At 48.9% G+C, this 23,095-nt stretch overlaps 1 protein-coding gene across 1 annotated transcript in view; it reads right to left on the bottom strand.

The window, feature by feature from the left end:
* LOC140392332 (uncharacterized) overlaps window positions 1–23,095 on the bottom strand; it is a 59,950-nt gene that overhangs the window by 28,442 nt on the left and 8,413 nt on the right. Inside the window, exons 2-4 of the mRNA XM_072477643.1 lie at window positions 7,520–7,544; window positions 6,489–6,614; window positions 2,725–2,865 (exon numbers count right to left, since the gene is read on the bottom strand). The gene's annotated coding sequence lies outside the window, so the exon portion shown is untranslated. The remainder of the gene's footprint in view (window positions 1–2,724; window positions 2,866–6,488; window positions 6,615–7,519; window positions 7,545–23,095) is intronic.

Genomic DNA, 23,095 nt, shown 5'->3' with positions numbered 1-23,095 from the left:
TTGACTCAGGTGTACACTGATTTGACTCTCAGGGACACCGATTTATTTGAATCAGGTGTGCACTGATTTGACTCTGATTGATTTGACTTTGGTGCACACGGATTTGACTCTGGGGTACACAGATTGATTTGACTCAGGTGTGCACTGATTTGACTCTGGTGTACTCTGATTGATTTGACTTTGGTGCACACTGATTTGACTCTGGGGTACACAGATTGATTTGACTCAGGTGTGCACTGATTTGACTCTGGTGTACTCTGATTGATTTGACTTTGGTGCACACTGATTTGACTCTGGGGTACACAGATTGATTTGACTCAGGTGTGCACTGATTTGACTCTGGGGTACACAGATTGATTTGACTCAGGTGTGCACTGATTTGACTCTCAGGGACACAGATTTATTTGAATCAGGTGTGCACTGATTTGACTCTGATTGATTTGACTTTGGTGCACACTGATTTGACTCTGGGGTACACAGATTGATTTGACTCAGGTGTGCACTGATTTGACTCTGGTGTACTCTGATTGATTTGACTTTGGTGCACACTGATTTGACTCTGGGGTACACAGATTGATTTGACTCAGGTGTGCACTGATTTGGCTCGGGTACACAGATTGATTTGACTCAGGTGTGCACTGATTTGACTCTCAGGGACACAGATTTATTTGAATCAGGTGTGCACTGATTTGATTCTGATTGATTTGACTTTGGTGCACACTGATTTGACTCTGGGGTACACAGATTGATTTGACTCAGGTGTGCACTGATTTGACTCTGGTGTACACAGATTGATTTGACTTTGGTGCACACTGATTTGACTCTGGTGTACTCTGATTGATTTGACTTTGGTGCACACTGATTTGACTCTGGGGTACACAGATTGATTTGACTCAGGTGTGCACTGATTTGACTCGGGTACACAGATTGATTTGACTCAGGTGTGAACTGATTTGACTCTCAGGGACACAGATTTATTTGAATCAGGTGTGCACTGATTTGACTCTGATTGATTTGACTTTGGTGCACACTGATTTGACTCTGGGGTACACAGATTGATTTGACTCAGGTGTGCACTGATTTGACTCTGGGTTACACAGATTGATTTGACTCAGGTGTGCACTGATTTGACTCTGATTGATTTGACTTTGGTGCACACTGATTTGACTCTAGGGTACACAGATTGATTTGACTCAGGTGTGCACTGATTTGACTCTGGTGTACTCTGATTGATTTGACTTTGGTGCACACTGATTTGACTCTGGGGTACACAGATTGATTTGACTCAGGTGTGCACTGATTTGGCTCGGGTACACAGATTGATTTGACTCAGGTGTGCACTGATTTGACTCTCAGGGACACAGATTTATTTGAATCAGGTGTGCACTGATTTGATTCTGATTGATTTGACTTTGGTGCACACTGATTTGACTCTGGGGTACACAGATTGATTTGACTCAGGTGTGCACTGATTTGACTCTGGTGTACACAGATTGATTTGACTTTGGTGCACACTGATTTGACTCTGGTGTACTCTGATTGATTTGACTTTGGTGCACACTGATTTGACTCTGGGGTACACAGATTGATTTGACTCAGGTGTGCACTGATTTGACTCGGGTACACAGATTGATTTGACTCAGGTGTGCACTGATTTGACTCTCAGGGACACAGATTTATTTGAATCAGGTGTGCACTGATTTGACTCTGATTGATTTGCCTTTGGTGCACACTGATTTGACTCTGGGGTACACAGATTGATTTGACTCAGGTGTGCACTGATTTGACTCTGGTGTACACAGATTGATTTGACTTTGGTGCACACTGATTTGACTTTGGTGCACACTGATTTGACTCTGGGGTACACAGATTGATTTGACTCATGTGTGCACTGATTTGACTCTGGTGTATATTGATTTGACTCTGGTGTACACTGATTGATTTGACTCAGGTGTGCACTGATTTGACTCTGGGGTACACAGATTGATTTGACTCTGGTGTACACTGATTGATTTGACTCAGGTGTGCACTGATTTGACTCTGGTGCACACTGATTGATTTGACTCTGGGTTACACAGTTCCTGTTATGAGATCACTATCAGCGGTAACCACTATCATCATCCTGGATGTTCTTTATGTTTTGCTGAAAAATGCTCAGCATGACCATCAGCACAGCCGCCAACAGAGATTTCAACACTGACATTCAGGTTAACAGTTTGAATGAACAAAACTGTCGCAGAAGCGATTGAAAGGGAAATTCCAGCTTTTAAAAATGATGCTTTGGAGTTTGTGAGGGTGAGCCCTTGGCCATCTGCCACACATCCACATCGACAGGGTGTGGGGAGGGGTAACCAGTGTCCTGTCACTCGCCAGCCCTCACTTCTGATTCCAAATAGCTGGTTGTGCGTGCCGACAGCAGAGCCCCAAGGATGCCAACTCAGCAGCCACGAGAGACCAGCTTCGTGGTGTGTCGTGGGGGCATCATCCGGCCTAATCTGCACAAGGGCTGGGGACAGAAGGGGCAGAATGTCCAAATGAGTTAGTAAAGCCAATGTGGATACTCGCGAAGTGTGCGACATACCCAAGGGTACAGACATGACGCTTATTTGGCCAATCGCACGTGAAGAGTCTCACGCGGTATACGCCCCATCTGCTGGTGGGAGGAGCTTCCAGCAGGGCAGGGGGCGGAGGGTAAATCAGACATTTCAGTGAAGTGGACCATACCTGGAGAGATGAACTTCTTATCAGCACATTTTTTACACTGTTCGCATTTGGTTGGATCTTCAGTCGTGCAGTAATAATGGGGGGCACATTCACATTTCCGGTTTGTTGTAGGGGTGCATTGAAGAGTCTGGACACTGTTACCTTTAAAGGAAAAGTACAAGTGAAATAGCATTTGGGGAGGGAGATGATTAATAATGTACTTTAGGACTGTGACCTGTTCTTTGCATTCAAATACCAAAGTATTCCATCACAAATTGCTTTATTCAGAAAGACAATGTGGAGGTTTTGGGCTGTGTGAGTCAAAGGTGAGATAGCTTTGAGGAAGCATCATGATTGGACAGTGGACGGGAATGTCAGGAACAGGATAAGGCCTTTCAGTTTCTCCAATCTGTTTCATCATCCAATGAGATTCTACTCCTCGATGAGATGCTATCTCAGAAACTTTAGTGTTGCAGAAGCCGCAGATTGCAACTTCTCTCCACCGCCGCTCAATCGTCCTGCTTCACCAGCAGTAATTATGGTTCATAGAACATACAGTGCAGAAGGAGGCTTTTCGGCCCATCGAGTCTGCACCAACCCACTTAAGCCCTCACTTCAACCCTATTCACTTAACCCAATAACCCCTCCTAACCTTTTTGGACACTAAGGGCAATTTAGCATGGCCAATCCACCTAACCTGCACGTCTTTGGACTGTGGGAGGAAACCGGAGCACCCGGAGGAAACCCACGCAGACACGGGGAGAACGTGCAGACTCCGCACAGGCAGTGACCCAGTGGGGAATCGAACCTGGGACCCTGAATCCACAGTGCTAACCAATTGTGCTACCGTGCTGCCCAACTTCCCAAGAAGTTCCTACTTCTTTGAACTTGAACAAGGACACCTCTGCTGACTGATTAAAAAATGGTAGCATGAAAAACGCACTGCAAAGAGTACTTTCGGGGTGTGGGTCGGGGAGGGCAAGGTGTCAGAGATATACCGGGAGATGAGAGAAGAGGGGGAGGAGCTGGTGGGCGAACTGAAGGGAAAATGGGAAGAAGAGCTCGGGGAGGAGATTGAGGAGGGTTTGTGGGCTGATGCCCTAAGCAGGGTAAATTCCTCTTCCTCGTGTCCAAGGCTTAGCCTGGTCCAACTTAAGGTGCTGCATAGAGCATACATAACGGGAGCAAGGTTGAGCAGGTTCTTCGGAGTGGAGGACAAGTGTGGGAGGTGCGGCGGAAGCCCGGCAAACCACACACATATGTTTTGGATGTGCCCGGCATTGGAGGGGTATTGGAGGGGAGTGACGGGAGTGATTTCGAAGGTGGTGAAGGTCCGGGTCAAACCAAGCTGGGGGTTAGCTTTATTTGGAGTTGCGGATGAGCCGGGAGTGCAGGAGGCGATAGAGGCCGATGTTGTGGCCTTTGCGTCCCTCGTAGCCCGGCGTAGGATTTTACTCATGTGGAAGGAAGCGAAACCCCCTGGACTGGAGGCCTGGATAAACGATATGGCGGGGTTCATAAAACTGGAGCAGATTAAGTTTGCGCTGAGAGGTTTGGCTCAAGGGTTCACCAGACAGTGGCAACCGTTCCTCGACTACCTAGCGGAACGTTAGAGGGAAGATAGATGACCAGCAGCAGCAACCCAGGGGGGAGGGGGGGTGGGGGGGGGGGGGGGGGAGGGAGGGAGGGGGGGTAAGATGTTTGGGTTCTGGGAGGGGAAGGGGGATGGGGGGGAGTTTCATTTTATGTTATTTGGTTAGTTTACCATGTTAGTTAGTTACTCAATGTTAGATTGTAGTTATCATATTACTTGTACTTTTAATTTCTCTTTTGTTTGATTTGTAAGGGGAAAAAATTGTGATTGAAAAACTTTAATAAAATATATTTTAAAAAAAAGAAAAACGCACTGCAACAACTCATAAACGTTTTTCGACGGCACCTTCAAAACCTGCTACCGTTACTATCTAGAAGGACAAGGTCAGCAGATACCTGGGAACCCCACCACCTGCAAGTTCCACCTCGAGCTACGCACCACCCCGAGTTGCAAATATATCGCCGTTCCTTCACTGTCGCTGGGTCAAAATCCTGCACCTCCCTCCCTAACAGCACTGTGGGTGTACCTACACCTCATAGATTGCAGCAGTTCAAGAAGGCAGCTCACCACCACCTTCTCAAGGGCACAAGAGGTGGGCAATAAATGTTGACCTGGCCAGCGACACCCACACCCCATGAATGAATAGAAAAAAAGAGACAAATAGGTCTCACTTTTAACCCTCTCATCCATGGAGAATGATGTGTTAGGGATTAGAATTGGATGGAGATGATGGGCTGCCCTAAGGCCACATCCCGCCAGCTGGGAGTTATCTTATCCACGTCAATTCAGCCGAGGGTCCCACTACAGAGAAACTGATGATGCCTTCAGACCATGCATGACAGAATAGACAAGATGTCAGGGGGTTTCCAGAACTGTCTGCAACCTGGCAGCAAAATAACACCAGGAGGTGTTTGTCGTGTTAGGTACACTGGTCTAACACTGGCTGCAACTGGATGCAGCATAGATCAAAAAGATACTCCAGACCTTGAAGTTAGTTCAATCAGGTTTATTGAACTAATAGCACAGTTCTCTGTGAGTTCGACTCATGACAGTGTTAACAGGCCAGTAGCAGATCTGATGATGTTTAAACAAAAAATACTTCTGTCAGAATACCTTGTGGGCAGATCAGGAATGGTCCTCCCTCACCCCAGAGTGCCACAGGGAGTCCTCAGATCACCCAGGCCCGGCCTCCTCATCTAGATCATTACCCAGTCCTCACCCCCCCCCCCCCCCCCCCCCCCCCCCCCACCACCACCACCACCACCACCACCACCTCAGGCAGAAATCCAGGAACCTTTACAGAGCAACATGGTGACGCAGTGGTGAGGACTGCTGCCTCACGGGGTCGAAGTCCCAGGTTCGATCCTGGCCCCGGGTCACTGTCCGTGTGGAGTTTGCACATTCTCCCCGTGTCTGCATGGGTCTCACCCCCCCCCCAACCCAAAATGTGCTGGTTAGGTGGATTGGCCACCCTAATAATAATAATTGCCCTTAATTGGAAAAAAAAAGAATTGTGTACTCTAAATTTATGTAAAAAGAGATTTGTGAGGCTATATCTCCAGCCTCTCTGTCCACTCCAGAGATTCTGTGCACTATTCACATCCCCCTTTTAATATCCCAGTTGAGGAATCACAATCTTAGCAACTGACAACACAAACACAATAACAAGTCATTGAACCCCCCCAAGTCTGTGCTGCTGTCCTCTACATTAGCCAACCGCAGTAATCGCAAACTCCTGTTCATTCCACTTAACCCATATCCTCAATTTTCAAGAAAAAAACAATTTACTTTTAAGAGAATGTGTGTGATGCGACCATCAATTCACATGAGACGGAGAGTTGAAGTGAACAGTGGTTTTAATCAGCTAGAACTGTGCCTGCCTGCGACTGCTCTGTACTGAGAGTGGCCTGCTGGGCAGCAGATCTATATACCTCCCCCGAGGGGGGCGGAGCCCACAAGGGCACCAACATGATACAGTATGGTGTAATGTGATACAATGGTGAATGGTTGCTGTGATACATTCATTACAGTGTGGACTTTGTTTTATAATCAATATACGATAGATTGTCTGTGCTTGTACATCATCAAGGAGAGGTTAGCATGTTTACATTTGAATAAGCTACATTCAGCTTCAAGAAGACAGTGGGTTATTGAAGAATTTAAGCAGGTACTTGAGGGTTTGAACATTTACCTGTGCAGCGTCCATGACATTTGCGACATTTTTTCAGGTAGTTCTCCTCCTCGGAGTATGTTCCTTCCTCACAGGGGACACATTTTGTTTGATTTTTGCTTGAACGGGATGAAGCAATGTATTTACCTTTCACCCAGAGAAGAAGTAAGTAAATCGTAGGATATTATATAATGGCAGTCACAGTGAAATGCCTCTAAATATTTCTTCAGGAGCATTGACTGCAAATAGTTTATAAGAATCTAACAGGACTGGACAGGGTAGATGCAGGAAGGATGTTCCCGATGGTGGGGGTGTCCAGAACCAGGGGTCAGAGTGCGAGGATAAGGGGTAGACCATTTGGGACAGAGAGGAGACATTTCTTCACCCAGAGAGTGGTCGGCCTGGGGAATTTGTTACCACAGGAAGTAGTTGTATGTTTTCAAGAAACAGTTAGATCTCTGTGCGAATTAGATCAAAGGATATGGGGGGAAGGTGGGGTTAGGCTATTGAGTTGGGTGATCAACCATGCTCATAATGAATGGTGGAGCAGGCTTGAAGGGCCGAATGGGCTCCTCCTGTCTCCTATGTTTCTAATATAATAATGACCAGATAATCTGTTTTTTGAGCTTAATTTCGGGATAGATCTTGGACAGGTCGCTGGAAGAACTCCTCTCCTCTTTGAATAACATTCGATCCACTTGGGATGGTTTGATATCCCATCCAAAAGACAGCAAGCCTAATGATGCAAAACTCACTCAGTGCTGCGCTAAAGCAGCAGCCTCATCTAAGTGCTCAAATTTCCAAAGCATGGCTTGAACTCACATCCTTTCTGACTCAAACACAAGGGTGCTCCCACCATGGTAGGCCCACTGTATTGAGAATATGCCATCTTCAGACTGAGGTCAAGTTATAGCAGCCCTGTCACTTTCTCACATTGTATCCGGTGCGGATATCTGTCGGTTATTCACAGTGAGAAACTCTTTTTATGTCATCAATTGCAAAGCAAGCGTAGAAACGCAACCAATAGTTTCAGAACTAAATGGTTCCTTTACCTGGAGGACACTTTTGCAGAGGCACCTGAAAAACACCAAGAAAAGGACACAAGTTATAACTTCAGACAGTGAATGAAATATTGAGGAAAAGAAATTAATTCCTCATGCAATTGGGAATATTCAGGATATAAATGTTGCTCCGAGGGATCGTCCTGGGATCAGGAGCATTCCCAAAAGCAAAGCCTATAAAAGTGATTGGTTGGGCTCCAGCAGGTGATTATCCTGGACCAATGGTTGTTGGTGTTTTGTTCCCTGTGTGGTAGGTAACATGTGCTACTCAATCCTTGGTTAATGATGAGGTCTTCTGAATCTCGATGAAGAAGACTCGAGCTCGTCCAGTAATAACAAAAGGTTTATTGAGTAACTATAACAATAATTGCATGAGTTCTTTACTTTAACTTTGATACTAGTGATAAGGTTAACAAGATCTAACTACCATAACTATGCATAACTACACTAACCATCTGAACTACTCTGCTATTGCCCTGGTCACAGTGCACCCAAAAGAGAGAGAGAGAAATGAAAATTGCTTATTGTCACAAGTAGGCTTCAAATGAAGTTACTGTGAAAAGCCCCTAGTCGCCATATTCCGGCGCCTGTTCAGGGAGGCTGGTACGGGAATCAAACCGTGCTACTGGCCTGCTTTCAAAGCCAGCGATTTAGCCCTGTGCTAAACAGCCCCTCAACAGAGACTCAATGTGGTTGCCTTTTATACCCCTGTAGGTCCGGCCCTCTAGTGATCATGTGGTGCTACTGATTACACATTAACCCCTTGTGTACATGCACAAATAGAGATCACTACAGTTGAGTTGCCAGATGTTTCATGTGAGGAATCTTTGACATGGGTGGGGAGGGACATTGGTTGGGGCATGGGCAGGATATCAGCTGGAGGATGGGGCGGGTGTGTGAGGCCTGGTGGCCTTTTCTTGTCCAGGACACAGATTGATCACACACCCCTTAAGCCAATTGAGAATTAGTCTTGCCTCATTCAGGCCTATCGGGAAACAATAAGGACAGCACGATGGCACAGTGGTTAGCACTGCTGCCTCACAGCATCAGAGGCCCGGGTTCAATTCAGGCCTCATGGGACTCCTCCTCAATGATGGAGGAGTCCAGCACATCAGTGCAAAAGACAAAGCTGAAACATTTATAACAATCATCAAACAGAAGTGCCGAGTGGATGATCCATTTCAGCCACCTCAGGAGGTCCCCAGCATCACAGGTGTCAGGGCAGCTCACTAAAGGGCAGAGATGACCAAAGGGGTTCTGTACAATCCGCCTCCCCTCAGTACACTCTGGCTGAAAGGTCTTAGGCAGCGACCTTCCCCATTGCACTTCGTGGCGGCTGCCCCAAGCTTTAGTGCCTCCCTCAGCACTTTCCTGATGTGTGTTCCCACACATTTGACAAATATCACCCTTTTAAATCCTTTTAAATCTCTGCATCCTCTCCAGTGCCTCAATATCCTTTTTATGATATCGTGACCAGAATTGCACGCAGTGCTCTACATGTGATCTTATCAAGTTTTGATATAGGTTGAGCATAACTTTCCTACTTTTCAGTTTTACCCCATTAGAAATAACTTGGCTGTTTTTAACACATTGCTAACCTGTGGCGCAACCTTTAGTGATTGGATTTGTGTGCACCAAGAGCAAGCGCCTGCTGCTCTCCACGAGAGGGAATGGGCCCCCAAGGCTGAGACCTTTCCAGCAGGGCTGGGCTCCAGCAGCATGAACGGCTGGAGTAAGGGGGTCATCCTGACCACAATCAATCCACACATTGTTGACTGTTAAGAGATTTACAATTTTTTGGTAAACATTTGCCTCTAAGCACTAGAGGGCACTGTAGTATGCTAATATTATAACAGATAGCAAGCTTTTGACTTTAACTTCATCAGTAAGTAGAAGAGCGAAAATAATAGGTCCTTGTTAACTTGATTTGGCAACAAGAGTTAGAATCATAGAATTTACAGTGCAGAAGGAGCCCATTCGGCCCACCGAGTCCTTGGAAAGAGCACCCTACTTAAGCCTAAGCCTCCACCTTATCCCCGTAGCCCAGTAACCCCATCCAACCTTTTAGACATTAAGGGGCAATTTATCATGGCCAATCCACCTAACTTGCACGTCTTTGGACTGTGGGAGGAAACCGGAGCACCCGGAGGAATCCCACGCAGACACGGGGAGGACGTGCAGACTCCACACGGACAGTGACCCAAGCCGGAATCGAACCTGGGACCCTGGAGTTGTGAGGCCGCAGTGCTAACCACTGTGCCACCGTGCCGCCCAGCAATTCTATATAAAATCTAGCACTTCACGATAACAATCTAACATTCAGCCTCCCTCTCTATGGAAACATTAAGAGGGATGTGCATTTATTTTGTGCTGTAGCACATCATTGGGACCTTGTAAAACACACCCATCGATGAATTTTTAACTCCCCGTTTAACCAGAAATATTCAGATATGTGCAAATTAAATCTTCGTTGAAGTTGATACCAATCTTTTACAACAGTTTGATTTTATAGGGATTGTTGGTATCAGCTTTGGCTGTCCAAAATTAAGGAGCAGCAAATTTCACATCTGAAGCCAGCTTTTCACCAGGCCTGGTGTAAGATGGGACACGTCTTTTCAAAGCGAGAGCCATAGTTAAAGGCCAGAGCCAAATTGATGTTGGGCAACGCCAAGGGTGGGACAGAATAGTGTCTAGTGTGGCGACAAGCTTGGGTTTTAAGAGTTTCAAACCTCTGAGGTATTGAATTGGAGTAGATAAACTGAAGGGAGAACTGACTGTAGTGATGCCAGGGAGAGCAGCAACCTTGGGTTAACCTGCCATAGCATTATTGGACACAGTGTGCTGCTGTTTTATTGAGCGGGTACAACATGGATTCTCCTCTTCTACCTCCTACTGAGTGAGTTCCTGCCCTCAGCTCAGCTCTGTGATACAGGGTCAAGAAGGAAGGTAGCATTGGGGAGATTGAGTCACTCCACAATTCCATGAGGCTAATGTGTGAGATAGGAGCATATCAGGAGAAAACAGCTTGTGTGTATCTACGCCAGAGGGACTGCAGCGGTTCAAGAAGACAGCTCCCCACCACCTCCTCAAGGGCAATTAGGGATGGGCAATAAATGCCAGCCCAGCCAGCGAAGCCCACATCCCGCAAATTAATTGAAGAACGTTGGTGGACAGTCATGCCCAGGTCATTATAACCAATACCAGGAAGTAGATCGGTGCTCTTTGTTGTAAACACGTACTTCAGTCATATTCGGATATGCCTGGATTGGGAGGGTGAGAAAACGTCAATGCCACCTGCTCGATTGGCCCATTAGCCAAACATAAAAGCGAACAGGCAATGTATAATTGGGGACAATTGCATGTTTAATGGGCTTCATTGCCCTTTAGAATCTTGTAGGCGAGCATCGTTCTGATTCCCATGTGCCTGCCGACTGTAATATTGCATGACGGATATGCGCCCGACTTCTTCTCCCGTGATTTCACGTGGGTTCGGGTCGAGCCCACTCATGCTCTGTAAAATCCTGGCTATGATTCGTTAGAAGATGCTGAAATGCAGTATAGTCGTGGCTGTTAATTATGTATCGTAATTTTTGAACCTAAATCTCACCCCAATATCAACGGTATGTTCTATAATAATTTTTTTTTTAATACGCTTAAAGTACCCAATTATTTTTTTTTCCAATTAAGGGGAAATTTAGTGTGGCCAATCTACCTACCCTGCACATCTTTGGGTCATGGGGGTGAGACCCTCCACTGAGGTAGCAGTGCTAACCACTGCACCACCATGGCGGCCATTCTATAATCATTAATTATTATAGTATGTTCTATGTTTTTCCTGTGTGGACCGATGTGCCACGGAACAATACTTTTCACTGTTCCTAGGCACACGTGACAATAAATAAATCCAATCAAATTTCCCAACTTGAACCAAAGTTTTTGGTCAGTGATCTGCATTCGCTCCCACAATATCATTGGCTATAATTCAAACATCCTCATGTTAAAGTCCCTCCCTGGTTTCCCCTCTTCCTGCGTCTGTACCCTCCTCCAGCTCTCCAGTTTGAATTACTTCATTCCTTCAATGATTCCCAAATTATTTTGTCCCATTATTGGCAGCTGTAACTTCAGCTGCGTACGCCCTAAACTGTGGAATTCAATCTGTCACAGCATTCTCCTTCAAAATGTTCCTCAATACCAATCTCTTTGACTGAGCATTAGATCACCAGATCTCAATACCCTGCTATGGTTTGATACCAATATTTGTCTGCAATTCTCTTCTGAACCACCATGGAACTTTTTACTGCATTGATGGCACTATATAAATAATAATGTTTTATTTGTTCAGGGGTTTTCCTTCGCTAAAGGGCATTGTGAACCACATTGGTTTTTCATAGAATGATAGAATCCCTACCTTGCTGAAAGAGGCCATTCATTCCATCGAGTCTGCACTGACCCTTCGAATGAGCACTCTACCCCAGTCCACTCCCCCAACCACCCCACTCTATCCCCGCAAACCCATACCTGCACATTCCTAGACACTAAGGGGCAACTTAGCATGGCCAATCCACCTTTTTATGACAATCGACAATGGTTCCATGGTCATCATTAGACTAAGTGTTCCCCCCCACCCCCGCTCTCTGGATTACTAGTCCAGTGACAATACCACTATGCGCTGTTGTTTATTCCCTTGAATAGCACAATTATTTCCAATATTTATCAATGACTTGGATGAGGGAACTGACTTCCTATTGCCAAGTTTGCGAATGGTACAAAAGTAGGTGGGAGGGCAAGTGGTGAGGATGACACAAAGAGTGCAGCGGGATACAGACAGGTTAAGTGAGTGGGCAAAAACCTGCAGAACGGAATATAATGGGCGGGATTCTCCGAACCCCCGCCGGGTCGGAGAATCGCCGGGGGTGGCGGCGTGAATCCCGCCCCCGCCGGCTGCCGAATTCTCCGGCACCGGAAATTTGGTGGGGGCGGGAATCACGTTGCGCCGGTTGACGGGCTCCCCCCCCCGGCAATTCTCCAGCCCGCGATGGCCCGAAGTCCCGCCCGTTCTATGCCGGTCCCGCCGGCGTAAATTGGAGTAGGTCCCTTACCGGCGGGACCTGGCGGCGCGGGAGGGCTTCGGGGTCCTCGGGAAGGGGGGGCGTGGGGCAATCTGGCCCCGGGGTTTGCCCCCACGGTGGCCTGACCCGCGATCGGGGCCCACCGATCCGCGGGCGGGCCTGTGCCGTGGGGGCACTCTATTCCTACGCGCCGGCCGTGTAGGCATCCGCGATGGCCGGCGCAAAGGTGAACCCCCCCCGCGCATGCGCGGACCCGCGCCGGCTGGCAGAGTCCCTTCGGCCCCAGCTGGCGCGGCGCCAAAGGCCTTCCACGCTGGCTGGCGGGGCGCAAACCGCTCCGGCGCCGGCCTAGCTCCTGAAGGTGCGGAGGATTCCGCACCGTTGGGGCGGCCCGACGCCGGAGTGGTTCCAGCCACTCCACAGCACCATTTCCACCCGCCCCGCCGATTCCCAGAGAATCCCGCCCAATGTAGGAAAATGTGAAGTTCTGCACTTTGGTAGGAAGAATAAAGGAGCAGAATATTATTTATGTGGAGAAAGACTGCAGAAAGCTGCAGCACAGATGGATTTTGCGGTTCTTGTGCATAAATCGCAAAAAGTCAGCATGCAAGTTCAGCAGGTAATTGGGGAGGCAAATGGAATGTTGGCCTTAATTTCAAAGGGAATGGAGTGTAAAATTAGGGCAGTCTTGCTAAAACTAAACAAGGCACTAGTTAGATCACACCTGGAATACTCTGAACAGTTTTGTTTCTTCCTCATCTCCCTATTTACCCTCCAACACTGCCACTCACCCCAATTCTTCTACAATGTGACACATCACCCTCATCCTTTGGATGAATAGGTGTGACAAGCGACACATCAACGTCCTCAACTAGAGATGGTTGTCATAATATACACCAGTATATTATGGTGCAGACACACACACACTGATGGACATGCAGTGGGACCAATCAGCATACACAACACCGCAGCCAATCACCAGTGAGAGCACACGCACTATAAAGACAGGGGACAGGAGAGTTCCCGCTCATTCTAGTAGCAGCCAGCTCAGAGCACAGAGCTCACAGCCTGGAACACAGACATTCACCATGTGCTGAGTACATCACCTGGTTAGGACTAGGCAAGGGTCAACAGCTAAAGCTGGTATTGCATTTACCCACAGTTCAAGTATGTTAATACAGTTAACCTTATAATAAAATAGAGTTGCACCACTTCCAGTGTTGGTGACCTGTTTGTGATCCAGAACACCCAACACATCAATGGTGAGACTGAGAACTTGCAGGTTCCTGGTGACAGAATTACAAATATCTCTGACACCCATGCTGCCTTTATTTCATCAATGACTGATCTCTGAGAAGCCGGACGTGGCGATTGTTACTTTGTCAGGACTGATTCACATCCCTTTCTTTTGCCTTCAAAGGCCATAAGCAGCAGTCTGTGCATATACCTGGTGATGATTCCCCACAGGACCTCATTCCAACTGAGGGTGCACCATCACGGGTTCCACAGTCAGGCACCACCCAACAAAGGGTCCAGTAGGTCTGCTGGGTTTCCACCTGGTGATTGACAGGTGAGCACAAAGAGACACTGGTGGCAGGGGCAGCCATTGAGAGTTCCCAAACTCTCCGCAGGTACGAAGGCTCGGGGACATCATTGGGAAGGGGAATGATTAAGGTAGAGCAGCAAAGTTTGCTGCACGGATGTTGAAGGCCAGCTCTCAATTGAGTTTATGGGGATCATGATCATGAGCCTGCCAGGAATGTCGACCAACTAGACTCCTCAACTGTTGCTAAATTATCAGATTGCTTACCGGATGTTCATGTTGGCTAGAGTGCAATACTGAATGGTTCCATTGGCACAGATTCAACCTCTGCACTGGCCGTGGTAGTTCATGGAAGACTGTCTCCTCACCTTGGCACACTTATAGAAGGGTGCTCCTCAAACCATATAACCAGCGGTCGCACTCTAATGGACAGTCCTCTGTGGACAATGGCTAATTACCTCAATCTGATATTCAATGTTGGATGAGTAGAAATGACCTGCAATTGAGAATTGGGAAGTCTGAATCCAGTTTTTGGTCCCTGCTCCAAACTCCGTTCCCCAAGTACTGATCAATCATTCTCCCTGACAACAGTCGGAGACTAAATCACATCATTCACAACTCGGTGTTATATGTTACCCAGAGGTGAGCTTCAGAACCCATATTGATGCTATATTTCCACCTCTGTAATATTGCCCAACTTCACCTTGCCATTCCTGACCACCCTGCCAGCCCCAACCTCACCCTGCCATCCCCGACTTCACCCTGCCACCCCGACATCACCTTGCCTGCCCCAACTTCACCCTGCCATCCTCGACTTCACCCTGCCATCCCCAACTTCACCCTGCCATCCCCAACTTCACCCTGCCAGCCCCAACTTCACCCTGCCAGCCCCGACTTCACCCTGCCAGCCCTGACTTCACCCTGCCAGCCCCAACTTCACCCTGCCATCCTCGACTTCACCCTGCCATCCCCAAATTCACCCTGCCATCCCCATCTTCACCGTGCCAGCCCCGACTTCACCCTGCCAGCCCCACCTTCACCCTGCCAGCCCCGACTTCACCCTGCCAGCCCCGACGTCACAATGCCAGCCCCGGCTTCACACTGCCAGCCCCGACTTCACCCTGCCAGCCCCGGCTTCACCCTGCCAGCCCCGACTTCACCATGCCAGCCCCGACTTCACCCTGTCACCCCGGCTTCACCCTGCCAGCCCCGACTTCACCCTGCCAGCCCCGGCTTCACCCTGCCAGCCCCAACTTCACCTTGCCACCCCGACTTCACCCTGCCATTCCTGACAACCCTGCCAGCCCCGACTTCACCCTGCCAGCCCCGACTTCACCCTGCCACCCCGACTTCACCCTGCCATTCCTGACAACCCTGCCAGCCCCGACTTCACCCTGCCATACCCGACTTCACCCTGCCATCCCCGACTTCACCCTGCCACCCCGACTTCACCCTGCCATTCCTGACAACCCTGCCAGCCCCGACTTCACCCTGCCAGCCCCGACTTCTCCCTGCCATCCCCGACTTCACCCTGCCAGCCCCGACTTCACCCTGTCACCCCGGCTTCACCCTGCCAGCCCCGACTTCACCCTGCCAGCCCCGGCTTCACCCTGCCAGCCCCAACTTCACCTTGCCACCCCGACTTCACCCTGCCATTCCTGACAACCCTGCCAGCCCCGACTTCACCCTGCCAGCCCCGACTTCACCCTGCCACCCCGACTTCACCCTGCCATTCCTGACAACCCTGCCAGCCCCGACTTCACCCTGCCATACCCGACTTCACCCTGCCATCCCCGACTTCACCCTGCCACCCCGACTTCACCCTGCCATTCCTGACAACCCTGCCAGCCCCGACTTCACCCTGCCAGCCCCGACTTCTCCCTGCCATCCCCGACTTCACCCTGCCAGCCCCGACTTCACCCTGCCACCCCGGCTTCACCCTGCCAGACCCGACTTCACCCTGCCAGCCCGGCTTCACCCTGCCAGCCCCGAACTTCACCCTGCCACCCCGACTTCACCCTGCCATTCCTGACAACCCTGCCAGCCCCGACTTCACCCTGCCATCCCCGACTTCACCCTGCCATCCCCGACTTCACCCTGCCACCCTGACTTCCCCCTGCCATCCCCGACTTCACCCTGCCAGCCCCGACTTCACCCTGCCATCCCCGACTTCACCCTGCCAGCCCCGACTTCACCCTGCCAGCCCCGACTTCACCCTGCCACCCTGACTTCACCCTGCCATCCCCGACTTCACCCTGCCATCCCCGACTTCACCCTGCCATCCCCGACTTCACCCTGCCAGCCCCGACTTCACCCTGTCATCCCCGACTTCACCCTGCCAGCCCCGACTTCACCCTGCCATCCCCAACTTCACCCTGCCATCCCCGACTTCACCCTGCCATTCCTGACCACCCTGCCAGCCCCAACTTCACCCTGCCAGCCCCAACTTCACCCTGCCAGCCCCGACTTCACCCTGCCATCCCTGACTTCACCCTGCCATCCCCGACTTCACCCTGCCATCCCCGACTTCACCCTGCCATCCCCGACTTCACCCTGCGAGCCCCGACTTCACCCTGCCACCCCGACTTCACCCTGCCATTCCTGACCACCCTGCCAGCCCCGACTTCACCCTGCCATCCCCGACTTCACCCTGCCATCCCCGACTTCACCCTGCCATCCCCGACTTCACCCTGCCAGCCCTGACTTCACCCTGCCATTCCTGACTTCACCCTGCCATTCCTGACCACTCTGCCATCCCCGACTTCACCCTGCCAGCCCCAACTTCACCCTGCCAGCCCCGACTTCACCCTGCCATCCCTGACTTCACCCTGCCATCCCCGACTTCACCCTGCCATCCCCAACTTCACCCTGCCATCCCCGACTTCACCCTGCCATCCCCGACTTCACCCTGCCAGCCCCGACTTCACCCTGCCAGCCCCGACTTCACCCTGCCATCCCCGACTCCACCCTGCCCTCCCCTGACCACCCTGCCATTCCCTGACCACCCAGCCATCCCCTGACCACCCTGCCCTCCCCTGACCACCCTGCCATCCCCTGACCACCCTGCCATCCCTGACCACCCAGCCATCCCCTGACCACCTTGCCATTCCCCGACATCATCCTGCCTTAGCTCATCTGGTGCTGAAAGCCTTGTTCTTCCTATTGTTACCTCTGCCCATGACTAGTCCAACACACGCCTGGTTGGTCTCCCATATTAAAATCTCCATGAACATGCGATCAATGGTAAATCTGCTGCTCTTGTCTTAACTCACGTTCACCTAATCCTCCTGTGCTCGCCAACCTACTCTTGTTTCCAGTGTGTTGAATTTTCTCATCCCTGTTTAAATCTTTCTCCATGATATTCCCCTTTCCTGTCTCTGTATGTTCCTCCAGCCCTCCAACTCTCCAAAATCCCTGCAGTCATCTCATTCCGGCCTCTCCAGCATCCCAGATTATAATTGGTCCCCCGTTGGTGTCCTGTTCTCAGTTACCTTTGCTCTAAACTCTGGGATCCCTTCCCACATCTCTCCACCTCCCTACCTCACTATCCTACTTTAAGACACACCTCAAAAGCTTTTGGTCACCTGACCTAATGTCTCCTTATAAGGCTTGGTGTCAAATTTTGTTTTATAATGCGCCTTGGGATGCTGTATAAATTAAGGGTGCTATATATAGAATTTACAGTGCATTCGGCCCATCGAGTCTGCACCAGCCCTTACAAAGAGCACACTACTCAAGCCCACGTATCTACCTTATCCCTGTAACCCAGTAACCCCCACTTACCCTTTTTCGACACTGAGGGGCAATTTAGCATGATCAATCCACCTAACCTGCACATCTTTGGACTGTGGGAAGAAACCGGAGCACCTGGAGGAAACCCATGCAGTCACGGGGAGAACGTGCAGACTCCACAGAGACAGTGACCCAGCCGGGAATTGAACCTGGGACCCTGGAGCTGTGAAGCAACTCTGCTAATCACTGTGCTACCGCGCTGCCCAACAAATATGTATTGTTGTTGTAAACAGGATGATAGATGCCTTATCTGAGACCTTAAGCCCCGTCACTGAACTGCGCCAGTGTGCTGAGCTGTGGCGTGGTGGGCCATTGCTCCTGGAAGGGGATGCTGATGAAAGCAGACATGGAATTGGAAACTCCACTCACAGAGCTCCCACTTCACACCCATCCTCTCCACCTCAGCCAGTACCCAACCTGCTGTCCCGTCTCCCAATTACCGAGTCTGCCCCTGCACGGGTGCATGTGGAGCAGGTTTTGTCTGGCCTTGGATGGGCTCCAATAGGCACAGGGGAAGCTGCTGGGAGAAGTGGGTTGTAGGTTTTCATTACAAAAAAAAAGGTTTTTTCTCATATGTGTCATCAACTGGACATTCCTCAGGCTCAGGAGCAACGTGACTACCAGGTTGGAGATGTGATTCGGGTGGCAATGTCTTATTAATTACACTGTTAAGATTTGATGGCAGTGATATTGTTAAACAGCCAATGGGTCTTTAAACACCGTTGAATGGGGATAGTTGGGATACTGGTGTGTTCGAGTATTCTTGGCTATCAACAAAGTCAGTAAACTCTCTCCAGAAAAGAAAGCTGCTGTATCTTAGTTTCAATTTCACCAACCGGCTTGGGTCCAGTTAACAAGGTGACTAGTGTAGCCATCTGGGATGGCCACTTCCAGAATACAAAATGGACGCTCGCAAAGACTGTGGGGAACTGTGGACAATGTTAGGAAAGTAAGCAGGCACAGAGCCTGTATGCATATTGGAAAGACAGCTCCTATAGGTCAATTAACATATTGATGGCCCATCTCCGGGAACAAAGGAAAGGCACTCAAGCAACCGATACTGCTCCAGACATCCCGGCGCCAGCTCCCCAAACCGAAAGCACAAACAAAGCCAGGCCAACGGCCACCAAAGACACGCCCAGCCATCAGGGCACCCACCCCTTTATTGGTCAAGATCAATACCAGTGATCAAGAAGCGGCCCAGTTAATTGGGGCCAAGTTTAAGGCCCGCCCAAAAGCGCGCGAAGCCCCTCCGGGTATAAGAAGGAACCCCCAAGAGAAAATCGCTCTCTTGGATTTGGCTCTCAAAGCGGAGAGACCCGTCCACCAGCTGCACCAGAAGCAAGTCAGTCCAAGGTCAACGCACGCTACCAGACGGACGACCTTAGCTGTTCTCCTTCACCACTTCGACCCCAGCAGCCTCAGATCCGAACAATGGCCATTGTTCCTCTGACTGAGTGGGCACCCGAAGCTACGTATAGGCGTTAGCGTTAGAGATAGTTTAGTTTGTAGTACTTTGTACATGAGTAGATATTACTGTGTGTGTAAATAAATAGTATTGACTTTGAACTAACTAACTGGTGTATCGGCTCTTTGATCAGTATTTGGGTTTGAGCCTTGTGGCGGTATCGAGAGATACCTGCCGACTCTAAAGTAAACATACTTAGGATTAAGGAAGGCAACCACATTGACCCCCATATTCATAACCAGAGAAACAGAGCAACACTAGAGAGATGGAGGTGACTTTCAATACATTGGGATCCTGGCATTAACTGAGCTTTTATATTGCAGCAACTGTACGAACCTCTTTGTGATTAAAGTTTCCACTTTTATTTTGAGTACTCTTCAATGTGCTCATGATCAGAAGAACTTGCTCAACATGTTGGCCACCTCCGCCTCTCATACTCTCTGCTGCCTCATGTTGCGTCGGACACTGCACGTCACCCTCGCTGGGGAATACTGAAAGGTACCTCCAGATATACCTAGGCACCTGAAGCACACCTTCAACCTGGTTGTCATGTCGCTCTTGTTGGGCCATTCTGGCCTCACTAGTGGGTGTCATGAACAGGTTTGCAGTTAGTCTCCTAAAAGCCAGCCCTTTCTGTTCCCTGATACAAAGAGGTTTGTACTGTTGGACTGCTGCAATATAAAAGCATTGTGACAACACCCGGGGAGTTCAGCATACACCTGCATGAATCTCTTCCTGTGGTAGTCACCCAGTGCAGATTGACAGAATGATATCCCTTGCAGTTGGTTAACACGCCTAGCTCATCTGGTGGTACTCGAATTAGCACGTGTTTCACACGTGTGCCTATGAGAAGTTAGAGACACAAATCTGACTACCTCAGATCTGCCTGGCTCTTTTCGTTGCAGGGGAAGGTGAATATCAGTCAAAGTCCTGGCAAACAACTCAACTATGATCTCCCTTATACAATAATGCAGCTGATTGGGAGGCTCCTGAATTGCTGGCTCAGTGGTAGGAGCTGGAGTCAAAGACATTGGCAGCAGTGGTGAATTTCACATTGATGGGCAATGTCTGGCTGCCAGGACCTGAGGGAGACTGCAGAGGTCTGACCACTTGTGGTGTCAATCTGAGCATGTAGAATCACAGCTCTTCCCAAAGGTAAACGAAACTGAGCCCCTCTCTCAATTCTCCCACATGAGCAGTTCCCCCAAGTTCTCAGTGCCTCTGTCGTTCCTTTCTCTGTTCTTCTCCGCTCTGTTCTGCTCCCTGCTGCCTTTCAGATCTGCGTTAAACATCTCCGTGTCGTGTACCACTTTCCTGCACACTTGCAGATCCCACCAACTTTTTCATTGTCTTCCTTGTTCCTACAGAAAACATCCACTCCGCCATCCAATCCAACCATTAATCTCTGCCACATTCTGATGTTGTTCATTTGAAACTCCTGGAGCGTAGGTGGCACGGTGGCGCAGTGGTTAGCACTGCTGCCTCACGGCACCGAGGACCCGCGTTCGATCCCGGCCCCGGGTCACTATCCATGTGGAGTTTGCACATTCTCCCCTTGAATGCATGGGTCTCGCCCCCACAACCCAAAGATGTTCAGGGTAAGTGGATTGGCCATGCAAAATTGTCCCTTAATTGGAAAATAATTGGGTACTCTAAATTTATTTTTGAAAAGAAACTCATAGAGCGTGATTATAATCACAAAAACTCATTGCAAAACTGATAATAGAGGCTGTAAGTACTCAGCCTTTATTCATATCGGACAATCAGAACTTCAAACAGCCTCATAAAGTGCAGTTCAATCTCATCTCAGTTTCACTGTTACGTTTTCTTTGTTAAGAGTTGGGGAAAATTAAGATTAACGGGGCGGCACGGTGGCACAGTGGCTAGCACTGCTGCCTCACGGAGCCAAGGACCCGGGTTCGATCCCGGCCCCGGGTCGCTGTCCGTGTGGAGTTTGCACATTCTCTTCTTGTCTGTGTGGGTCTCACCCCCACAACCCAAAGATGCGCAGGGTAGGTGGATTGGCCACGCTAAATTGCCCCTTTACTGCAAAAATAATACAATTGGGTACTCTAAATTTATTTTTAAAACATTAAAAAATGAAATTGGGATACAAGAAAATAAAACAGGGAGATGTCTGAAGAGATATTGAGATGGAATTAGCCTATTAGTGAGAAAAAGCAAGTGTTTACCTAGGTGAATAGAGGAAAACAATGGGGGTATAGAAATCTAACTTCAAAGTGGAGAAATTAACATGCATAAGCAAAATGATGACTTCACAGGGTGGATAACATCAAAGGGAAAAATGGTATATCCTTAGCACAATGCCTGGGGAGACTAAGACAAACACAGACTCAGCTAGCATCAGCCACACCCAGCTTCAGAAACGGTTATTGCTGAACAAGCAACCAGTTAAGAATGAAACTCGAATGAGCGGACATCGCCTTAGCTGAAAATGAAGACGGTTTTCCCAAATGTGGCCAAATAACCTGTGCGTGGTAATTATTTGCTGGATTTAGCTCGTAGCGTAATATGACATTGGATGTTGTTTGGGACCAAAGGGGAATCTGAGAGTTCAGGGAACATAAGTAGTTGGAACCAAGGGGTAATTTCTTGTAATACTGTGTGTGTGTAACCATCAGCGTGTCTCCGTGTTGTAATGTATTATGATCCTTCTTGTAGTGTGTTTTTTTTATTTTAAAGTAATAAATATTCTTTGTTAATTGTTCACACAATGACTCGACTATTCCTCCCTGGTTCACACATTTTTCTCACAGTATACCAAATTGAAAATATACACTCCTAAGAAAAGGTGTTCCAAGTTAGCCTTAGGAGTCTTGCAGTTAACATCAGTGGGTTCTTAACACCTTACGTGTGAGAAAACCGTGCTGGAGGCAAGAGCAAACCTCTGCTATATTTCTTCAAATACACCCTATTTGCAGGTGATAATGATCAACACCAGAAAGTAACCCTCGAAAGCTGAATTCAGAATTGGGCACTTCTGAAGTGGGATAGTGTCGGGTTTGGGAATTTCGAATTTGGACATTCATAGCAGTTCTTGGGAGTTAATATATTCCCTCATTATATTCTGTCCACTGTTTTGACAGTGACGTTAATTCACTTAAAATAAACATAATGCGGCACTGTAGCACTGTGGTTAGCACTGTGGCTTCACAGCGCCAGGGTCCCAAGTTCGATTCCCGGCTTGGGTCACTGTCTGTGCGGAGTCTGCACGTGCTCCCCGTGTCTGCGTGGGTTTCCTCCGGGTGCTCTGGTTTCCTCCCACGAGTCCCGAAAGGTAAATTGGACACTCTGAATTTGCCTTCTGTGTACCTGAGCAGGTGCCGGAATGTGCCGACTAGGGGATTTTCACAGTAACTTCACTGCAATGTTAATGTAAGCCTACTTGTGACAATAAAGATTATTTTTCAAAAATTAATTAAGGTTTGCATCCTAACTAAATTGGAACTGAGGAACGTTGCTCAAGAGAGTTAGATAATTGTTTTTATCTGTTCAGGGGATGTGGGCGGCCCTGGCAAGACAAGCATTTAATTCCCATCTCTATTTGCCCTTGAGAGGGTGATAGTCAGCCACATTCTTGAACCGCCGCAGTCCATGTGGTGTAGGTACATCCACAGTGGTGTTGGGGAGGGAGCTCCAGGATTTTGACCCAGCAACAGTGAAGGAACGGCGAT

This window comes from Scyliorhinus torazame, chromosome 16 (genome assembly GCF_047496885.1).
Source record: "Scyliorhinus torazame isolate Kashiwa2021f chromosome 16, sScyTor2.1, whole genome shotgun sequence".
Classification (NCBI taxonomy): Eukaryota; Metazoa; Chordata; class Chondrichthyes; order Carcharhiniformes; family Scyliorhinidae; genus Scyliorhinus; species Scyliorhinus torazame.
Note: the sequence above shows the minus strand (reverse complement) of the source record. Positions and strands in the feature narration are given on the sequence as shown.